General features: G+C 34.5%; 1 long non-coding RNA gene across 2 annotated transcripts; it reads left to right on the forward strand.

The window, feature by feature from the left end:
• Nucleotides 1-851: 851 nt before the first annotated feature.
• Nucleotides 852-4,100, forward strand: LOC113287260. Of its 2 annotated transcripts, none has more exons than XR_003329903.1 (3): nucleotides 852-1,085; nucleotides 2,544-2,942; nucleotides 3,065-4,100. It is a non-coding gene; the product is annotated as an uncharacterized LOC113287260 (long non-coding RNA). The 2 variants fall into 2 exon arrangements; XR_003329902.1 differs by having other exon boundaries at nucleotides 2,593-2,942.
• Nucleotides 4,101-16,892: the final 12,792 nt, after the last annotated feature.

Consider the following 16,892-nt stretch of genomic DNA (forward strand, 5'->3'; position numbering starts at 1 on the left):
ATATAAATAAAATCATCAAATCAAGCTTATAAGCAATAAATTTAACAATCAACTTAAAAGCAGCTGAATCCAAAACGCTTATTGGGTCACTTCAATACAAGCATAAAAATCAGTACATAGTAGCACAGATCGAGTCTTATTAATAACCATGCATATTTCCTACTAGCTATATAGAACTAGATATAGAAAATCTACATACGTACATGCATCTTTTCCTGAGTACCAAATACATCATACTAAAATTCATAAGAACATGTAAGAGAAGCAATAAGGAACTCTTAACCTTTTTATTATTATTTGAGGCTTTTCCCCAAACACTTGATGTGCATTTTTAGGTTGTAGTCGAGAGGTCCCTTTGCCCTGTAGATTTGAACTCTCTTAACAACTCCCTTAACCTGCAAACTCAAATTCTACAAGAACCTCAATAATTCTGGTCTTAGTAAAAATCTAAAACGTTCATTAATTTACCCCATACATCACCCAAAATCTAAAACATTCATTAATAAATTGGGTTAAGCCAACACTATCCATATTCAATAATAAGCAAGAAAAGAAAAATTGAAAAACCTCAATCAACAATCTGAGAGATATATATTGTACCCATACAAGAAAAAGAGACCGAATCTATAATACAAAAGAGAATGGGTTTTTGAGGGTTCAACGCCTAGATAACATTTTGGAGACAAACACAAGACAAAGAGTGGTTCAGATTCAACGGCAAACGAGTGTTTTTACTCGCCACTATCCCAGTTTAGGTCGTGCTTGCACTTATTCACTGAATTCCGATAAGTTATTTTCATATTCAATGCCAAAGAGGTTTCCTTCTTTCTTTGCAATAAATTTTGGTCATAAGTGGGCAATACTAATAAATTGGTAACGTGCGACTATTCGTTTCTAAATAAAAACCCACTGTTATTAGCCTATTATCACTCATCTTCTTCCTCATCTTGGGTTTCTTTTCCTCTTCTCGCGTCTCTCTATTCTTCCAAGTTCCGACTGTAGATTGCTAAAAAAGAATTCAAGGATCCCAGAAAGACCTTCGTATGATTTCTTATTGTTCACCAGCCTACTATCGGACTCATAAGGTACAATTTGATTTGGTAGCTATCTCTTTGGGTTTCATCAGTTGTTTGTTATTTTTAGGTTTCCATGTACCTTCACGCGTCCATCTTCTTTAGATGGTTGCGTCAGATGTTCTTTTCCATACTCGATGTTTTGTGAAACTTTTCAGAACAAACGGCAAAAAATGGATACTTCATTGTATGCCCGTTCCTTTAAATATTTTTGAGTTCCTCGTAATGTTAGTTTAATGTTTATATTCACATTCTATATAGGCGTCATAGCCGCATCATGAGAGCGTATCTTCCCCAATTCCTACAGACATAAAAACTTTTTTCTGAAAACCTTTTCTCTCCCTCTTTCAAAAGAAAGAGAAAGGAGCAAACATCATTAAAGGGCCAAACTGATTTTGGTTTAAAATCAGTATGTATCACTGCACAAAGCATTGATGGGATCAGATCCAACCCAGTGTTTGCAAGAACGTGTAAATAACATGAACTGAAGTTTTTTAAGAAAAATTGCCTAGTACAATTTGGGTAACAGAGTCTCAAGTAACGGTAGTAGTAACAGTGTCTAAAGTAACATTGGTTATCTGAATCGGTATTTAGTGGTTTGAATCGGAACGAATTGGGTTGAATCGGCTTGGATGATTTGTTAACAGTTGCAGTAGTAGAAGATGAACTTGATGAAAATGAATATCTCATTGTTGCTGTCTCTGTATCTTGAGTTGTTGCTGTCAAAGCTACAGAAAAGATCACAAGATCTAGAAGTGGAAAATTTAAATCTAGCAATAAAACCCTAAAACTACTATTGAATACATAAACAACTAAAAATAGTACCTTTAGAGCTACTGCTAAGCCATAACCGAAGACAAAAACAGAAGTAGATCTGCTCAGGGAAGTCAGAGATGGAACAATACTCACGAATAATAACCAAACATCACCCATATCTTTGAAAATCTCAAATCTGCTTTGACAAGGTGAAGATGATGTTGTTGCTAAAACTGTTGATGTTTCTTCGTCAAATTCATAGATTAGAACTGCAGAGGTTGAGGACATGCTTTGATTTCTTTTTAGATTACAACTTATACCTTTCAGTTACCAACCCAAGATGCAAAATCTAAGAAAACAACCAAAACAGTACCGAAATTAAAAACTAAATCTGTGACTAAAACCTAAATAAAACAGGACAGCTGATTGAAACTTGGTAAAAGGAGCTTTGTTGTTGATTGATCTGCTCAGATCGGCTCCAAGGGAGCGGATCTGAGAAGGGAGCGTCAGGGAGGGTTTTCGTTTCTTTTCTTTCTTTTTTTTCTATAGAGAATGTGGAATCGAAGCAAAAGAAGTTGAACAGAGAAAAAATTTGGGATGTCTGTTTGTGCAAATCTTGGATGTATCACACAATCAGTTTGTACAATAAGATGCATATAGTACACTGTTACATATATCATATCATATTCAGATTTTATATTGATTCAATTCCAGTGAAAATTATTTTATGAATTTGGGATTTGTGCTGATGTATTGTTCGAAGGAGCTGCAATGATTTGATCCAAGGCCTGGGTATTAATTTCATCTCTTCTCCAAAATCCCAATGGAGTGTTTCGCGTTTTATAATACAAATCTAGAGCTGGGGATCGTCTGAGTCTGAAAAATTGGGGCATATACCCTTCTTCTTAGTAGGAAAAGCCTCAAGTGCACACTCCGAATATTCTCAACAACTATTCCGTCTGCTTGATGCAATTTAGGGTGCTACGTCTAAGGATAAGACATATAAGTATTGTATTGATTACCTTAGTGGAGGGCAATGAGAAACTCAAGAAAGGCCTCAAACCGGCAGTTAAAAACATGTTTCGTTTGATTTCATAGAAGAAATATATATCGGTATACTTCCTTACTTCCTTGAAACCACTATTGGATTATTGGTTATTAAATTACCAGCAGCTATTCTTCTCCTCATCCCTTTTTTTTTTTTTTTTCCTTTTCTTTTTTTGTTGCGTGTTCAGGGGAACCAATGTGTGGAATACTGGAGTGCCTCAACGACAGCTCAATGACTTTGTGTTGTTGTCTTATTCAGTACAAATTCAGGTTTCAGGTGCACTATGAATTTTCTTCTATACAAACATAATAACCAGGGAGATCTACAGTTTGGCCTTGGCCCAAGATGAAGAAAACTTTATAAAGTAGAATCCGTGACTATCCCGGAGCTTTCCATTTAGACGTACTTCCATCATCTACCTCATGTCACTAATTTATAGTTTTTCTTAATTATTTCACTCCAGCTACGAAGTAAGGGATCCATTGACCGCTGCTTATGAAAGGTCGGTAAATAGACCAATATTTTCTCATCTGTCACTGGCATTGTCCTCTGCCAGAACCACTGACGTTTCCTCCTATTTTTGGCAATGGAGTGGGTCAACATGGGGAAGTGTTAGGAAGCCCAATTCCAGGGTCCCAGCCGGGAAGGAGTTCACTTCATTCATTTGGTTCCCATGGTAGCAAGACTACCGTCTAGCAATGTTGTCTCGCCATCCATAGATAAAAGTCCGAGTAACTTTCGAAAATTTGGGAGGGATAGAGGAGCTGTGGGGATAGGTTTACTTCGGGACTGGGGTTTTAGGAAGGAAGAAGTAGATTCACCGCCAAAACTATGCATAGTGTTGAATTAATTACTCATTTTTCTTATTACTTCTTTTGGGCATACTTCACTGTCAAGACTCTATTATGATTCACATTACATTTTTTCGAGGCCACTTAAAGCCAGCCTTCTCTATAGCCATATCTTTTCCGTTGGGAGGTAATGCCAAAAAATGGGGATGTTGTGCTGGATGTTGGAAAAATACTAGTGGACACAAATTTAAATTGTCAGGTGTTTAGACATTTTTCTCATAGACCAACAACAACTATGCTTCAGCCATAGCCGCGAAAAATGTATGTTAATGGGGGAATTTTTTTAGGTGCCTATGTTGTTTGTATTTAGCTGATGTTCACCCAGTGATTTACCCATGCACCTTTGTATTTCATTGTGAATGCAAAAGATATCGCATTACAAATGGGACTCACACATCTCGGTTTTGCATATTGCCATACATAGATCATCCAGCGAGCGTTGGAATTGAATAATCGAGCTCTGTATATTCCAAATATTTTACCTTTTTTTCGGTTCGTTGTTTTCTGTTTCACCACTACATGCATCCTGATGTACGGGGTAGAATAATTTAACCCAACTGTTACAGGATATAATTAAAATAAGCCTCAACACTGACCCATTTGTAGGTTTCGTGCCTTGCGAACGCATTCATCCTGTCTCTTCCCATGGCCACAAAACTAACATGTTTTCTTTTTCCTGCATCAGACAAACTAATTAATAACATCGATCTGAACACTTCTGATTAATTAATCGGTTGGTGTGTATATATATAGTGGGTGCGATCAATCACTTATCAACTAAAGCGATTGAAATACCTCATCCATCAATCAGTTACAAAGTCCTTTGAAAAAAATATATCAGTTATAAAATAAGGTCTATAATTATATATAATACAGAATAGAAGGGGTTTTTGAGCTTGGACGGATGTATAACATTTTGAGAGACAAATGAATGTACATTGATTGGATTTCTTCATTTAAATAAAATAAATACAATATGGATTTTTTTAAGTGTATTCTTTATGTATTTTGCGATTATAAACACAATGAAATTTATTTATTTTTTTCTATAAAAATGAGGTAAACTTTGTCAATCAAGTAGAAGTGAAAAAATAAAAATACTTTGGTACAAATTTTTCTACTTATCATGTTGCTCTCCCCTTCATTTTGTATGTTTGTAGGAAGAAACAAGAGGTGGATCAAAAAATTATTTTTCAAGATAAAATTAATAACACGTAAGAAATTTTTATCAAATAAATTTTTATTTTTTTTATTTAGTAAAATGAATTGGTATTAAAATGCAAGGGGTTGTTAAATGGGTTGATGATACAATGTTAAAGATATTGTATATTAATTCAAGATGTATCGAGCTATGCTGTTTTAGTTTTGGTTATCAAAAATCAAATAATATGACATGATAAAACAATTTGGCTAGCAAGATTTAATTTCAGTAATTGCTCTTAAAAAAACTGGTTTTAGACCAACTTTAAAAATTATTTATTTCAAACTTTCAAGTTCATAAGTTTTTACACGTGTAATTCCGCTTATTAAGATTTCGATACCTAATAATATCAAATTTCCAAGTTTATAAGTTCTTATACATGGAATTCCGCCTAACAAAATTTCGATACCTAATTAAATATAATCGTTAATTAGATATATTTCGAAATACTCTTTTTCTATACGTTTTTTAAATATTTACTACAACTTTATGCTAACCTCATACCGTGCCGTTACGGCACGAGTTATTTCTAATTTAATAACAAGACTCCATTTCTCTTCCTCCTTTTATCTAATTTCCATTACCTCTCTTGGTTCATTTTGCGAAGCTACTCGTCAACACCACATCTTATTCTATCCGACTGATCTCTGTTAACCATTGATACTGCCATACACTCAACCATTATGAAGCGTACCCGCTAATAGTAAAGGAGTTTACTGAACTCTTTACTAAAAACCTAACTCTAGGCTTTCTTTTCTCTGCATAACTAGAATTCTTCTTCAATTAGCTTTTTATAATAAAACCAATCCCAATTTCCTTGTAATAAAATGTGCAAATGTTAAAAGATGATAGAAACTTTTTAAACAAAAATAACTCACTTTATTCCTTCTTATATCATTTCTTCTTTTACTGCCAAAGCAGTCTCAAAATTGAGTTCAATTTTGTGCACACTCCTTTAAAGAGTGTGCACAAAACAAATCAATTCTATTGGCTGGCAGAAAACCAACCGTTAACAAATTTATACATTAGTCTCTTTTTCATTTTTTAATTTAATTGAAATCTAAAAAAGGCCAAAATATATCTCATGTCCTAAATTATAGAGATATCAAAACAGAAAATAGGTAATTTTTTGAATTGGTCTAACTTTCTTGTATTTTCCTTCTCTTTCTTTTTCACGCCTATCCTAGATTGCCTTAGCAACAAATTCTCGAAACACAAGCCTTCACTATGCCTGAGAAAAACTTAGTTCATCTGCTTTGGCTAAACAAAATATGAATGATTAGATGAATAATTTCCTATAATCTAGCACTTCCTATTGTTTTCATCTATGTTTGGATGAGAGTTGTCTCTTATTACGAAAATCGAACACTGTGTCTTTCATGGTAATCCAACTACAACCGAATTCTTTCCTCACCTTTTCTCTTCATCATGGATCGGGCTCTTGCCACATATTCCCACCTGACTCCAGAAGCATGTATAAAGAAACACATATTTTTCAGCATTTTGAGGATTTTGGTTTGGACGGATTTTCAAATACTCATGCTTTCTAATGTATCATTAATTAGAAAATCTGAATCATATATGCCTTCTATTTGTTAGATTTCAGCATGAATTATTGATATGCTATAGTTTTTACCATGCTGATCAACAGCCGACAGCAAAGCAAAAGTTAGTATAATTTTACCCATTTTTCAGAACCCGTAGTTTTAGGTTGTATTAGATATTGCATATATATTTCTTTCCATTTCTGAATTATAGTAAATGAAAAATAAAAGAAAACTCATTTTATTATATACTTATGGGTTTGTTAATTTTAGCCAATAGAATTGATTTGTTTCGTGCATACTCTTTAAGGGATTGTGCATAAAATTGGACTCTTCGAAATCCACCCCCGAAGAAATAAAAAGGGAAGAAATAGAAAAAACCTCCCTCGTTTTCTACTCTTTAAGGGATTGTGCACAAAATTGGACTCCTCGAAATCCCCCCCGAAGAAATAAAAAGGGAAGAAATAGAAAAAGCTTTCCTCGTTTTTTCCGGCTCATTGTGACACGTGCTTAGTTGCATGTGTCACTATTATAACACCCAGACTTTGGTTAAGGCAGACTCTCTATTTAGACAATAACACTTACTCCGTCCGTCCCATTATTAAGTGACCTACTTTATGACTAAAATTTTAGTCATAAAGTAGGTCACTTAATAGTGGTACGGAGGTAATATTATTTAGGCAACCTAAAAAGTGTTAGAGACACTTGACTATTAGAGAGTTAGGCACTCTAAGTGTGAAAATCACTAACGGATACAATTAAACCCGAGAAAATGGTTTGAATTGTCACAACATGCGTACGAGACTCAATATGTTTGGTATTTAAATGGTTTCTTAGGGAAGGTAGCATTTAGGATTTCCAAGGATAATCCGTGACAAATAAGACATGAGTACCCGCACGAATATAATCAGAACCCAAAATAAAAAAACACACACAAAAGAAAACGAACCATACCCTTTTTACAAGGTAAGACAAAACATTTAAACTTTTTGCCATGTGAAGATATTCTTTCACAAACTACCGGCTCAATAAATTTTATATCTCCACATAGAAATAATTTAGAACGCAAAAATGGTAGGAAACTTAGTTCTAATGAAACTTTCTTCGAAGTTAAAAAGAAAAACAAAGAAGACCTTGAGACACTACCAATACTTAAGTCAGAGACGGACCCAGGATCATCCATTGGGTAGAGCTAGTTCATAAAGTTAGGAAATTACTAAGCGGCCAAAGGCCGCGACAATTTTTTTTTGAGGGTTATAAATTATTTGAACGTAAAAATTATACGGACAGTTTATGGCAGGCGAAAGTTTCTAGGAAATAAACGAAGAGTTTCTGCTAAATTTTAACAAGTTTTGAGGATTTTATAACTAATTTTCAACACTTGTCAAACTAGGGATAAACCAAAAGTTTATGAGATTACTCATACATAAAATTATTTTTCTACACATTTGACCCGGGCTATAGCCACCCTTAGCCCCTTGATGGGTCCATCAGTGACTTAAGCAAAGTTGTCTGCCTACAATAGTTTAGCTATGGATGATAACAAAATATCTCAATTAAACATATGGTATTTTTGCCAAAAGTATACATGATTATTAACACAACTTACTCAACAAGATTTTTATGAGTAAGCACTCAACCCTTGAGATTAATTAGTACAAGTATGAGCCCTAAGCTCATTAAATGAACGGTGTTCATGGTTGAGTCTCTTTTTCCTTTCAATTATAGGAAAGAAACCTTTTTGATGTGAAAAGTTATCATAACACTTACTGTCATCAAAATACAAGACATAGTTTGAGTTCTTACCGAAGGATTTTTGACTAAAGTGAATTGACAACATGTTGATGATCTCTTTATATCCTTCAATTATCACGTTTAGGTTTTTTTTTTTCATATCATCATTTTTGCTTCCTTCACCTTTTTTTTTGCTTAATCATAAGAATTTTATTACTAAAGCCCAACACCGAAGTTTTTACAAAAGGACTATTTGTCTAGACAAGCCCAGACAATAGAAAAGAATCAAAAAGTAAAACCAGATTAGATAAGCCCAGACTGTCTCACCCAAATTAAATCATAGATTTTTTTCTTTTAACAAAACTAAAATCCGAAGTAGGAACCATCTTCAATTTCTAATGCACCTAATAAGGCAGGTTTATTATTATAGTATATACACTCTCCTCTTCTCAGTAAAGCTCCCTTCTTGGCCAAAATGTCGGCTGAGAAATTTATTTTTCTATATGAATATCTAAAAGATATACTGTCCAGATTCTTCTTTATTGCCTGACATCTAGTGAGCACTATCTAAGGTATTCTTCCTGATGTGAAGGCTAATATCACTGCATTTGAATCAAGACTAAAACAAACATCCAAAAAACCTTTTTTCACTGCATATTCCCCATCTATACATTAACTCAACTATATAATTTGTGGCAATTCCAAGACCTCCTGAAATAGCACCAACACATCTCCCTTCATTATCTCTGCCAATACATCCAACTCCAGCTTGCCCTGGATTCCCTTTTGCAGCACCATCACAACAAATTAAAATTTTATTCACCTTAGGTAATTTGAAGAAGTACTCTTTCACTCTAGTACAAATAAGTGGAATACCAGTTATTCCAAAACCAGGGAGTACTTGGAAATCATATAAGCCATTCCATCTCTTCCCCTTTAGTCCGATACTACATTCCTTAGTGAAACTTAAAACTTTGCATTTTACCTGCATCCAATTCGGATCTTGATCTTCAAACATTTTTTTTTATTTCTACTGAACCGGATCTCCACCATGGAAGTAAATGCACTAATTAACCATACCTGTTTAATTACCTGACTTTTATGCTTCACCAACTTCAGTAGTTCCTCAAAATTTGAAGGAATTAAGAATTGAAAGATCCCACATAGCCAATGCCATATTTTTTCACTGAATGCACACTTCCATAATATATGGTCCATATTGTCTTGATCATTTCCACACAAATAACATTTGGAGATAGTGTCAAATCCTTTTTTTCTAATAGTTTCTTCTATTGCACAGGCTCCTTTAAGAATTTTCCAAACATTCAAAGAAGTATATGGATGAAGACAAGGATCCCATACCTTTTTGGTCCATGCAGCACAGGGTATTTAGTTCTGATTTGTTGAGCTGCACTGGCTACTGAAAATTTTCCAGTTACATCTGCAGTCCAAATCCTTCTATCAGCACCATCACCAAGATGAGGTAAGTCTTCCATATTAAAAAACTGAAGTAATGCACTAGGAATTTTCCATTTTCTATCACATATAAGTTTTTCTACTTTCCAGTCTTTGTGTTGTTGTATAAAATCATTATCTGGATACTTCTCAATTAATGGATATTCAAAAATCCACTTATCAGTCCAAACTGAAATGCTTCTTCCATTCCCCACCATCCATCTGGATCCATCCTTTACATCTTGAATTACCCATTTTAAACCAAACCAAATTGAAGATTGTTTATATGATTGAATCCATTCTCCCTTCTTGTTCATGAATTTAGCCTTCATGAATCTTGTTCACTCCTCATACTCAGTCATGATCTTCCACATCAATTTCATTAATAAGGCCTTATTAACCACCTCCAATATTCTAATCCCCAAGCCTCCCTCTGAAATAGGAGCATTAACCTCTTCCCACTTCATTGTGACTAACTTCTTTGCAGTAGGGTCCCCAGTTCATAAGAAATTCCTAATTATTCTCTCACATTCTTTTATCACCACTTTAGGCCATTTATATACTGACATTGTAAAGATAGGATAGCTGCTTAACACAAATTTGACTAATTAATGTAAGTATAGAAGGAAATGCAAGTAGTGTACCTTTCCATCTAGCCAAGATATCCTGCATCATCTCCACTATTCCCCGAACTTGATGGACTTTCACTCTTCCAGGATTGAGGATCACTCCAAGATACTTATCAGGAAATTCAGAAATTTACATTTGCAGATGTTCAGCAATGCTTTTCCTTCTAATATCAGTTGTTCATCCAACAAAGCAATTACTTTTTCTTTTATTGATCACTTGGCCTTAAGCATTTTGATAGTTGAGCAACAGCTCCATTAACTTATCCAAAAATCTTTTATGGTCATTGCAAAACACAAAAATGTCATCTGCAAATAGTAAATGAGAAGGTTGAACACCATTGCTTCATTCACCTGATACTTTATTCACATCAAAAACAACATTATCTCCTTTTTTGACAGAGGAGAATTCTTGAGCTCTTCTTGAACGATTTCTGTTAAAGAGTTTGTTATGCTTTTGAGCATTTGTGGAACTCATCAAACTGACTTTCATGGTAGAATACACAGGGTGAGTACTAAAACCAATTAGTTTAGACATACGAATGTCAGTTACACCTTTAAGAATTAAATCTAAGGTGTGTTGAAGTCGAACAATGGAATTATTATTCGACCTAGAGTTTCTCTTTTGCTTAGCATGCCCTCTTGATTCACAAAAGAGACACACTTTCTAATCACGAGAGTGATTAGAGAGAACATACTTAACATCATCGTTTGGAGATTTTCTTCCTTCCATGTGATGTGGAACTTCCTTGATTAGAGGAGGCTATGAGCACATCTTTTCCAATATGAAGGGATTCTGAGACAGAAGACTCTTTGGAACATCCTTGAATGGAGAGTTTACTCAAGAGATAATTGATTTCCAACGCATCCTTTTTGAGGTTCGCCTCGAGTAAGATACGTGATGACCGAACTTCAGCTTTTTTCTTGCAAGGAGTTTTAGAGTCACAATCTCTCACTATACCGAGAAGAACAATGACATTGTTTTTTAACCGATTGATTCTATCAGCCTGGATTATAACAAAATTTAGAATCAGTTTACTCTCTTCGGTTGTTTCCCTTTCATCAACAGAGTCACACTCATTTGAAGGGTAATCGGGGTAACACATGTCAGTTCCTGTCTATTTCGGTAGAACATTAGGTTCGTATATATTTGAGATTTACGGATCTTTCTCTTTAACAGAATTTATAGAAACATATCTTTTGTTTCTGATGACGCGTTTATCAGAGATAGCACTTTTGTCCATAGGGTCAGATCGCTACAAACACATACTTATGAGGTCTTGAACGTGTTTGCCTGCTCTGATACCAATTGAAAAAGCGGTGGTCTAACAACCTCACCCAATATTTCGCTTAACAATCTATATGGACTAACTCAAATATACTTTCAAAAGAATCAACTAGACATTCAGACTCAATCTTAAGAAAAATTATATCAAAGAGTTATATCTCAATTTCTCAATTCAATCCGCAATCAAACAAATAGTAATTTGTGAGCCTGATTGACTACAAGAGAAATAACTTGAACAGTACCAAAGACCAATGTTCAAGGATCAATCAATAACCAAAGGTTGGATTTACCAATTGATCTATTCAACGCACAACCTGTGATATGTCAATTATATAACAAAATATAACGCGAAAAATAAATAACATAGACACCAGAAGTTTTTTTAACGAGGAAACCGCAAATGCAGAAAACCCCCGGGACCTAGTCCAGATTTGAACAACACACTGTATTAAGCCGCTACAGACACTAGCCTACTCCAAGTTAACTTCGGACTGAAATGTAGTTGAGCCCTAATCAATCTCACACTAATCAAGGTACAATTGCATTCTTTACGCCTCAAGAACCACGCTGGATTCTGCACACTTGATTCCCTTAGCTGATCTCACCCACAACTAAGAGTTTCTATGACCCAAAGTCGGAGACTTGATAAACAAATCTGTATCACACAGAAAGTCTATTGAATAGATAAATCTGTCTCCCACAGAAATACCTACGAGTTTTGTTCCGTCTTTTGATAAATCAAAGTGAACAGGAACCAATTGGTAAACCAGACTTCCCGAAGAACAACCTAGTATTATCAATAACCTCACAATAATCTTAATCGATTAACAAAACAAGATATTGTGGAATCTCAAACGATGAGACGAAGGTGTTTGTGACTACTTTTCAATCTTTCCTACTGGAGATAAAATCTCGAGCAAATCTTAAAGAAGATAATACTCAATCACGATAGAAAACAACAAGATCAAAACACGCAACTACAGAGAAAATAGTTGGGTCTGGCTTCACAATCCCAATGAAGTCTTCAAGTCGTTAACCTACAGGGTTTCGTAAAAAACCTAAGGTTAAAGGAGAATGAACTCTAGCTTATGCAACTAGTATCATACAGGAGGTGTAGGGATTAGGTTTGGGAAAAATATCGTTTGGTCCTTTTTTAGGTGGTCCCATGTCTGTTTAGTCCTTGAGAAAACGCCTTTACTTTTTGGTCCATAATAATTTAAAAATATAAAATAGACAAAATTACCCTTCCGTGTTAATTTTTACTTATTTTCATGTAGCAGTTCATTCGTCAAAATTAATTTCTACTTATTTTTTCAAAAAACATATAAACCAGAGCTCATTCCAGAAATGAACTCTATATCAAAACCTAAAAAAAACAGAGTTTATTCCAGAAATGAAATCCATATAAAACAAAAAAAACACAGAGTTTATTCCAGAAATGAACTCCATATAAAAACCTAAAAAAAGCAGAGTTCATTGCAGAAATGAACTTCATATAAAAACCTAAAAAACAGAGTTCATTCCAGAAATGAACTCCATATAAAAACCAGAGTTCATTCCAGAAATGAACTCCCTATAAGAACCTAAAAAAACAGAGTTCATTCCAGAAATGAACTCCATATAAAAACCTAAAAAAACAGAGTTCATTCCAAAAATGAACTCCATATAAAAACCTAAAAAAACAGAGTTCATTCCAGAAATGAACTCCATATAAAAACCTAAAAAAACAGAGTTCATTCCATAAATGAACTCCATATAAAAACCTAAACACAGAAATCTTCATCTTCTTCATCATCTTCATCGATTTCAACAGCAGCAGCAACATTGATCGTCATCAAACAGCAGCAACAAACATCAAATCGTCTTCATCATCTTCGTTTCAATCTTCATCTTCTTTGACAACAACAAAAAAAGTTAAAATCAAATCTTGTGATGAAGAAACACATAAATCTGTCGTCGTCTTTATCATCTTCATCGTGTTCATCATCATCTTCAATCGCAACAACATCAAACAGAGAAGAAAAACAAAGAGTCTTGTCGCAAGTCGTCGTCTTGTTTATCATCTTTATATACTCATCATCTTTATCATCTCTGCAAGTCGTAATAATCATCTCTCCAAAATCAAAACCCTAAAACTCACACAAATATTCATAGTTTATGTAGCAGCAGAAGAGAAAAGAGAGAGAGAGAAACCAGATCTGAAAATATGGAGGTGAGAGAAAGTAAATATGAAAATGATTTCCTCTCTCTTGATAATTGAGTATATATGTCCTAGGGTGACATCATGGATGATGTAATGGTCCCAAAAGGGTATTTCTGCCACTACAAGATGACAATTACATCATCCACGACGTCACCTGTAGCGCCCACAAAGCTAGCAGCTGACTAATCCAAGAGATTAACTAAATAAAGAGGCACTAAGAATCTAAATCATTTACTTAAACATTCAATCTACAAATCTGCTGCAAAACTTAACCCAAAGCTAGCCCCGCTCAGAAATATATATATATACAAGAACTCCTCTTAAATGATACTTATACAATAGTCATTTGATTTACAAAACAGGATATGTAACATAATAAACATTGCAGAAGTTAACCACTACGGACGTAACTCCTCGAAGCTTTCGCTGCGCAACTCTGATCTGTCTCTGAAACTGAAAGTGGGAATGGGTGAGCACATCATCCCTAAAAGGGGTGCCCAGCAGGAATAACATTTAACTTTAAAGAAATCATGAGCAAGATTTGGAAACACAATTCATGTTTTCCCAAACATCAAAGTGACTAAGTCACTGGAAATGCACAAACATGTATATGGACAAACTCCTTCAAACAATTTATATTAGTGATGCCGGTTTTTTCCACACCTACATAGCTATATTGATGTCGGGTTGTTCCACACCTAATAAGCGTAAAAGCTGAAAGTAAATAGATATAAATATGAAGGAGCATATCCAATATACCACATGTGGAAATTCTTATTTCCCATACAATTCATAGTGACATACATTACAAGTCCTTTCCAATTCATGGAAAGATTCAAAGAATCAACAGAACAATAATAATACAAACTAAACAATGCATGAAATGCACAAACAGAAAATGCATGAGTTTGTTAAACATAAACTTTTGTAAAATAAACAACAATGGTTTCAGAAGAGTTAAAAGTATTCCCACCTCTATTGATGACAAGACAGGCCTACCTTGAGATCCACGATCCACTGGTTCATCCTCTGAATCGATCGTTGTTAATACAGACTAACTGTTAATCACACAAGAACTCTAAGAATCTAGCCCAAAAGGCTCACACAAGAATTATACAAGTCTTTCTAATGATTCTAGGCCCGTATAAAGTTCTACACCTTTTATTTATCTAACTTTAACAATCCAAGGTTTACTAATTCAGTTAGATTGATTTTATAGTCGATTAGCTAAGTCTTAAGAATGTCTACCACTTTGTGGAAGAAGCCAAAGGCTAATTCAGATCACAAGAGATCCAAAACATAAAAGTAAGATAACTAATCCTCAGCGCAAATCCACTAAATAAGCTCATTACAAATATATGGCCCAACTGGGTCAACTAACGGTCACTTACGGTCAAAGGTCAACTAACAGTCAATATTCAAGGTCTGGTCAAGGTCCAGGGTCAATGGTCAAGTTAGTCAACGAGTTAAGTCGGGTCCAGATCTACTGAGTCAAACCGATTCAACTCAGGTTAACATGGTACTCTCAGTTCAGTCAGATTGACTAAATCAAACAAAAGGTTAAGTCAGCTAAACTGACTAGAACTTCTAAGAGGCAAACACTCTAGTGTAGCTACAGTTTCTCTAATAACTTGTTTCTATTCATTTGATCAATACAAAAACTATTCATTGTAAAAGAATTCTACAAATTCAATACATCTGTAATATAGATTTTACCTTGAACTTCACTTGCAAGCTTTCACTAAGATGACAGCCATAACAACATTACAACTAACTTCAATTTAGCTCAAACACTAAAACAAACTGCAGATTCACTAACCACTACATTTCACCACAAGTACAACTTCCCCTGCAATGATATATGAACTTAATAGTCATAACTTCTTTGCAAGACTGAGCAATCTCAGTTACATCATTAGACAAACCACCACCAAAAACTAACTAACTACATCCTCTTTCAACACCACAGATTCTTCAACCCCATCACTACTTCCACACCCTGTAACTTACACAACCACTACCAATACTACCAATTTACAGTTAACATGCCTAGTATAACTCTTTCATTTATACTCTGCAATCCAATTTCAACAACATCTGCAACTTCAGCTGATTACTTATATTTCCAGAATTCAAGCATCACTTCTCCCTTTCCACAACACCCACAACACCCAACCATTCTTCCAAGTTCAATCCACAACACCTACCAAACACATGTACAAAACACACTACCATTTCAAACTCTAAACATAACTCCTCAACATAGTTCATACATTCTCCACCATCATGAATTCAACAACAACATCACATGTAATTCATCCATCTCCATCACCAAATCTAAATCCCTGTCACTCATAAATTACCACCAGTGGTTCAACTCCTCTCTGCAATTTTAATAATCTTTATACTAATTCGACATCATCACTAACAATGGTTTATAAATCCACATTCACAGTAAATCCTTTCTCAATTCTTATATCATCCATAACTTCAAAAACTCAAAACTGAAATGAATATCTAAACTAATTAACTGATAAGAACAATTACCTTGATTCAGTAACATTCGGGCAATTGAATTCAAATTCTTCTTTGGGTTGATATGATTCATCATCTCATTTTCAACCACTATCCATTAAAACCTTATTTACTCCACCCTTATACTGTAATCCTGAGTAAACCCCTAATTCAACAACATCAAACCCTAATCTGTTTAACAACTTCAAATCAACCAAACCCATCTTCTAAATTCTTCTTGTACATCCTTAAACGAATTCTCGAAACCAAATCCAGAAACCCTAATTATTCGATTCGTAATCTTATCAACACCACAACATCAATTAAATGAAAACCCCTTTGTTCTTCATCTATCACCACTCGATTTACTATCAATTTCATTCAATTTCCAACTCTAGTCTGAAAACCCCAACTCTGATTCTCTCTGATTTACCGTCTCTTGTATTTCTGAATCAACTGCTTGAACTAACACCACCACATCATCACCTCCATCATCCACACAAACATCAAAATTTTTATTTTCTTCACTGAGTCTCACGGATAATCAACAAGAGAAGAAGAACCGAGAAAGAGAGAAAGAAAGAAGACGAAGAAAGAGA

This window comes from Papaver somniferum, chromosome 6, assembly GCF_003573695.1.
Source record: "Papaver somniferum cultivar HN1 chromosome 6, ASM357369v1, whole genome shotgun sequence".
NCBI lineage: Eukaryota > Viridiplantae > Streptophyta > Magnoliopsida > Ranunculales > Papaveraceae > Papaver > Papaver somniferum.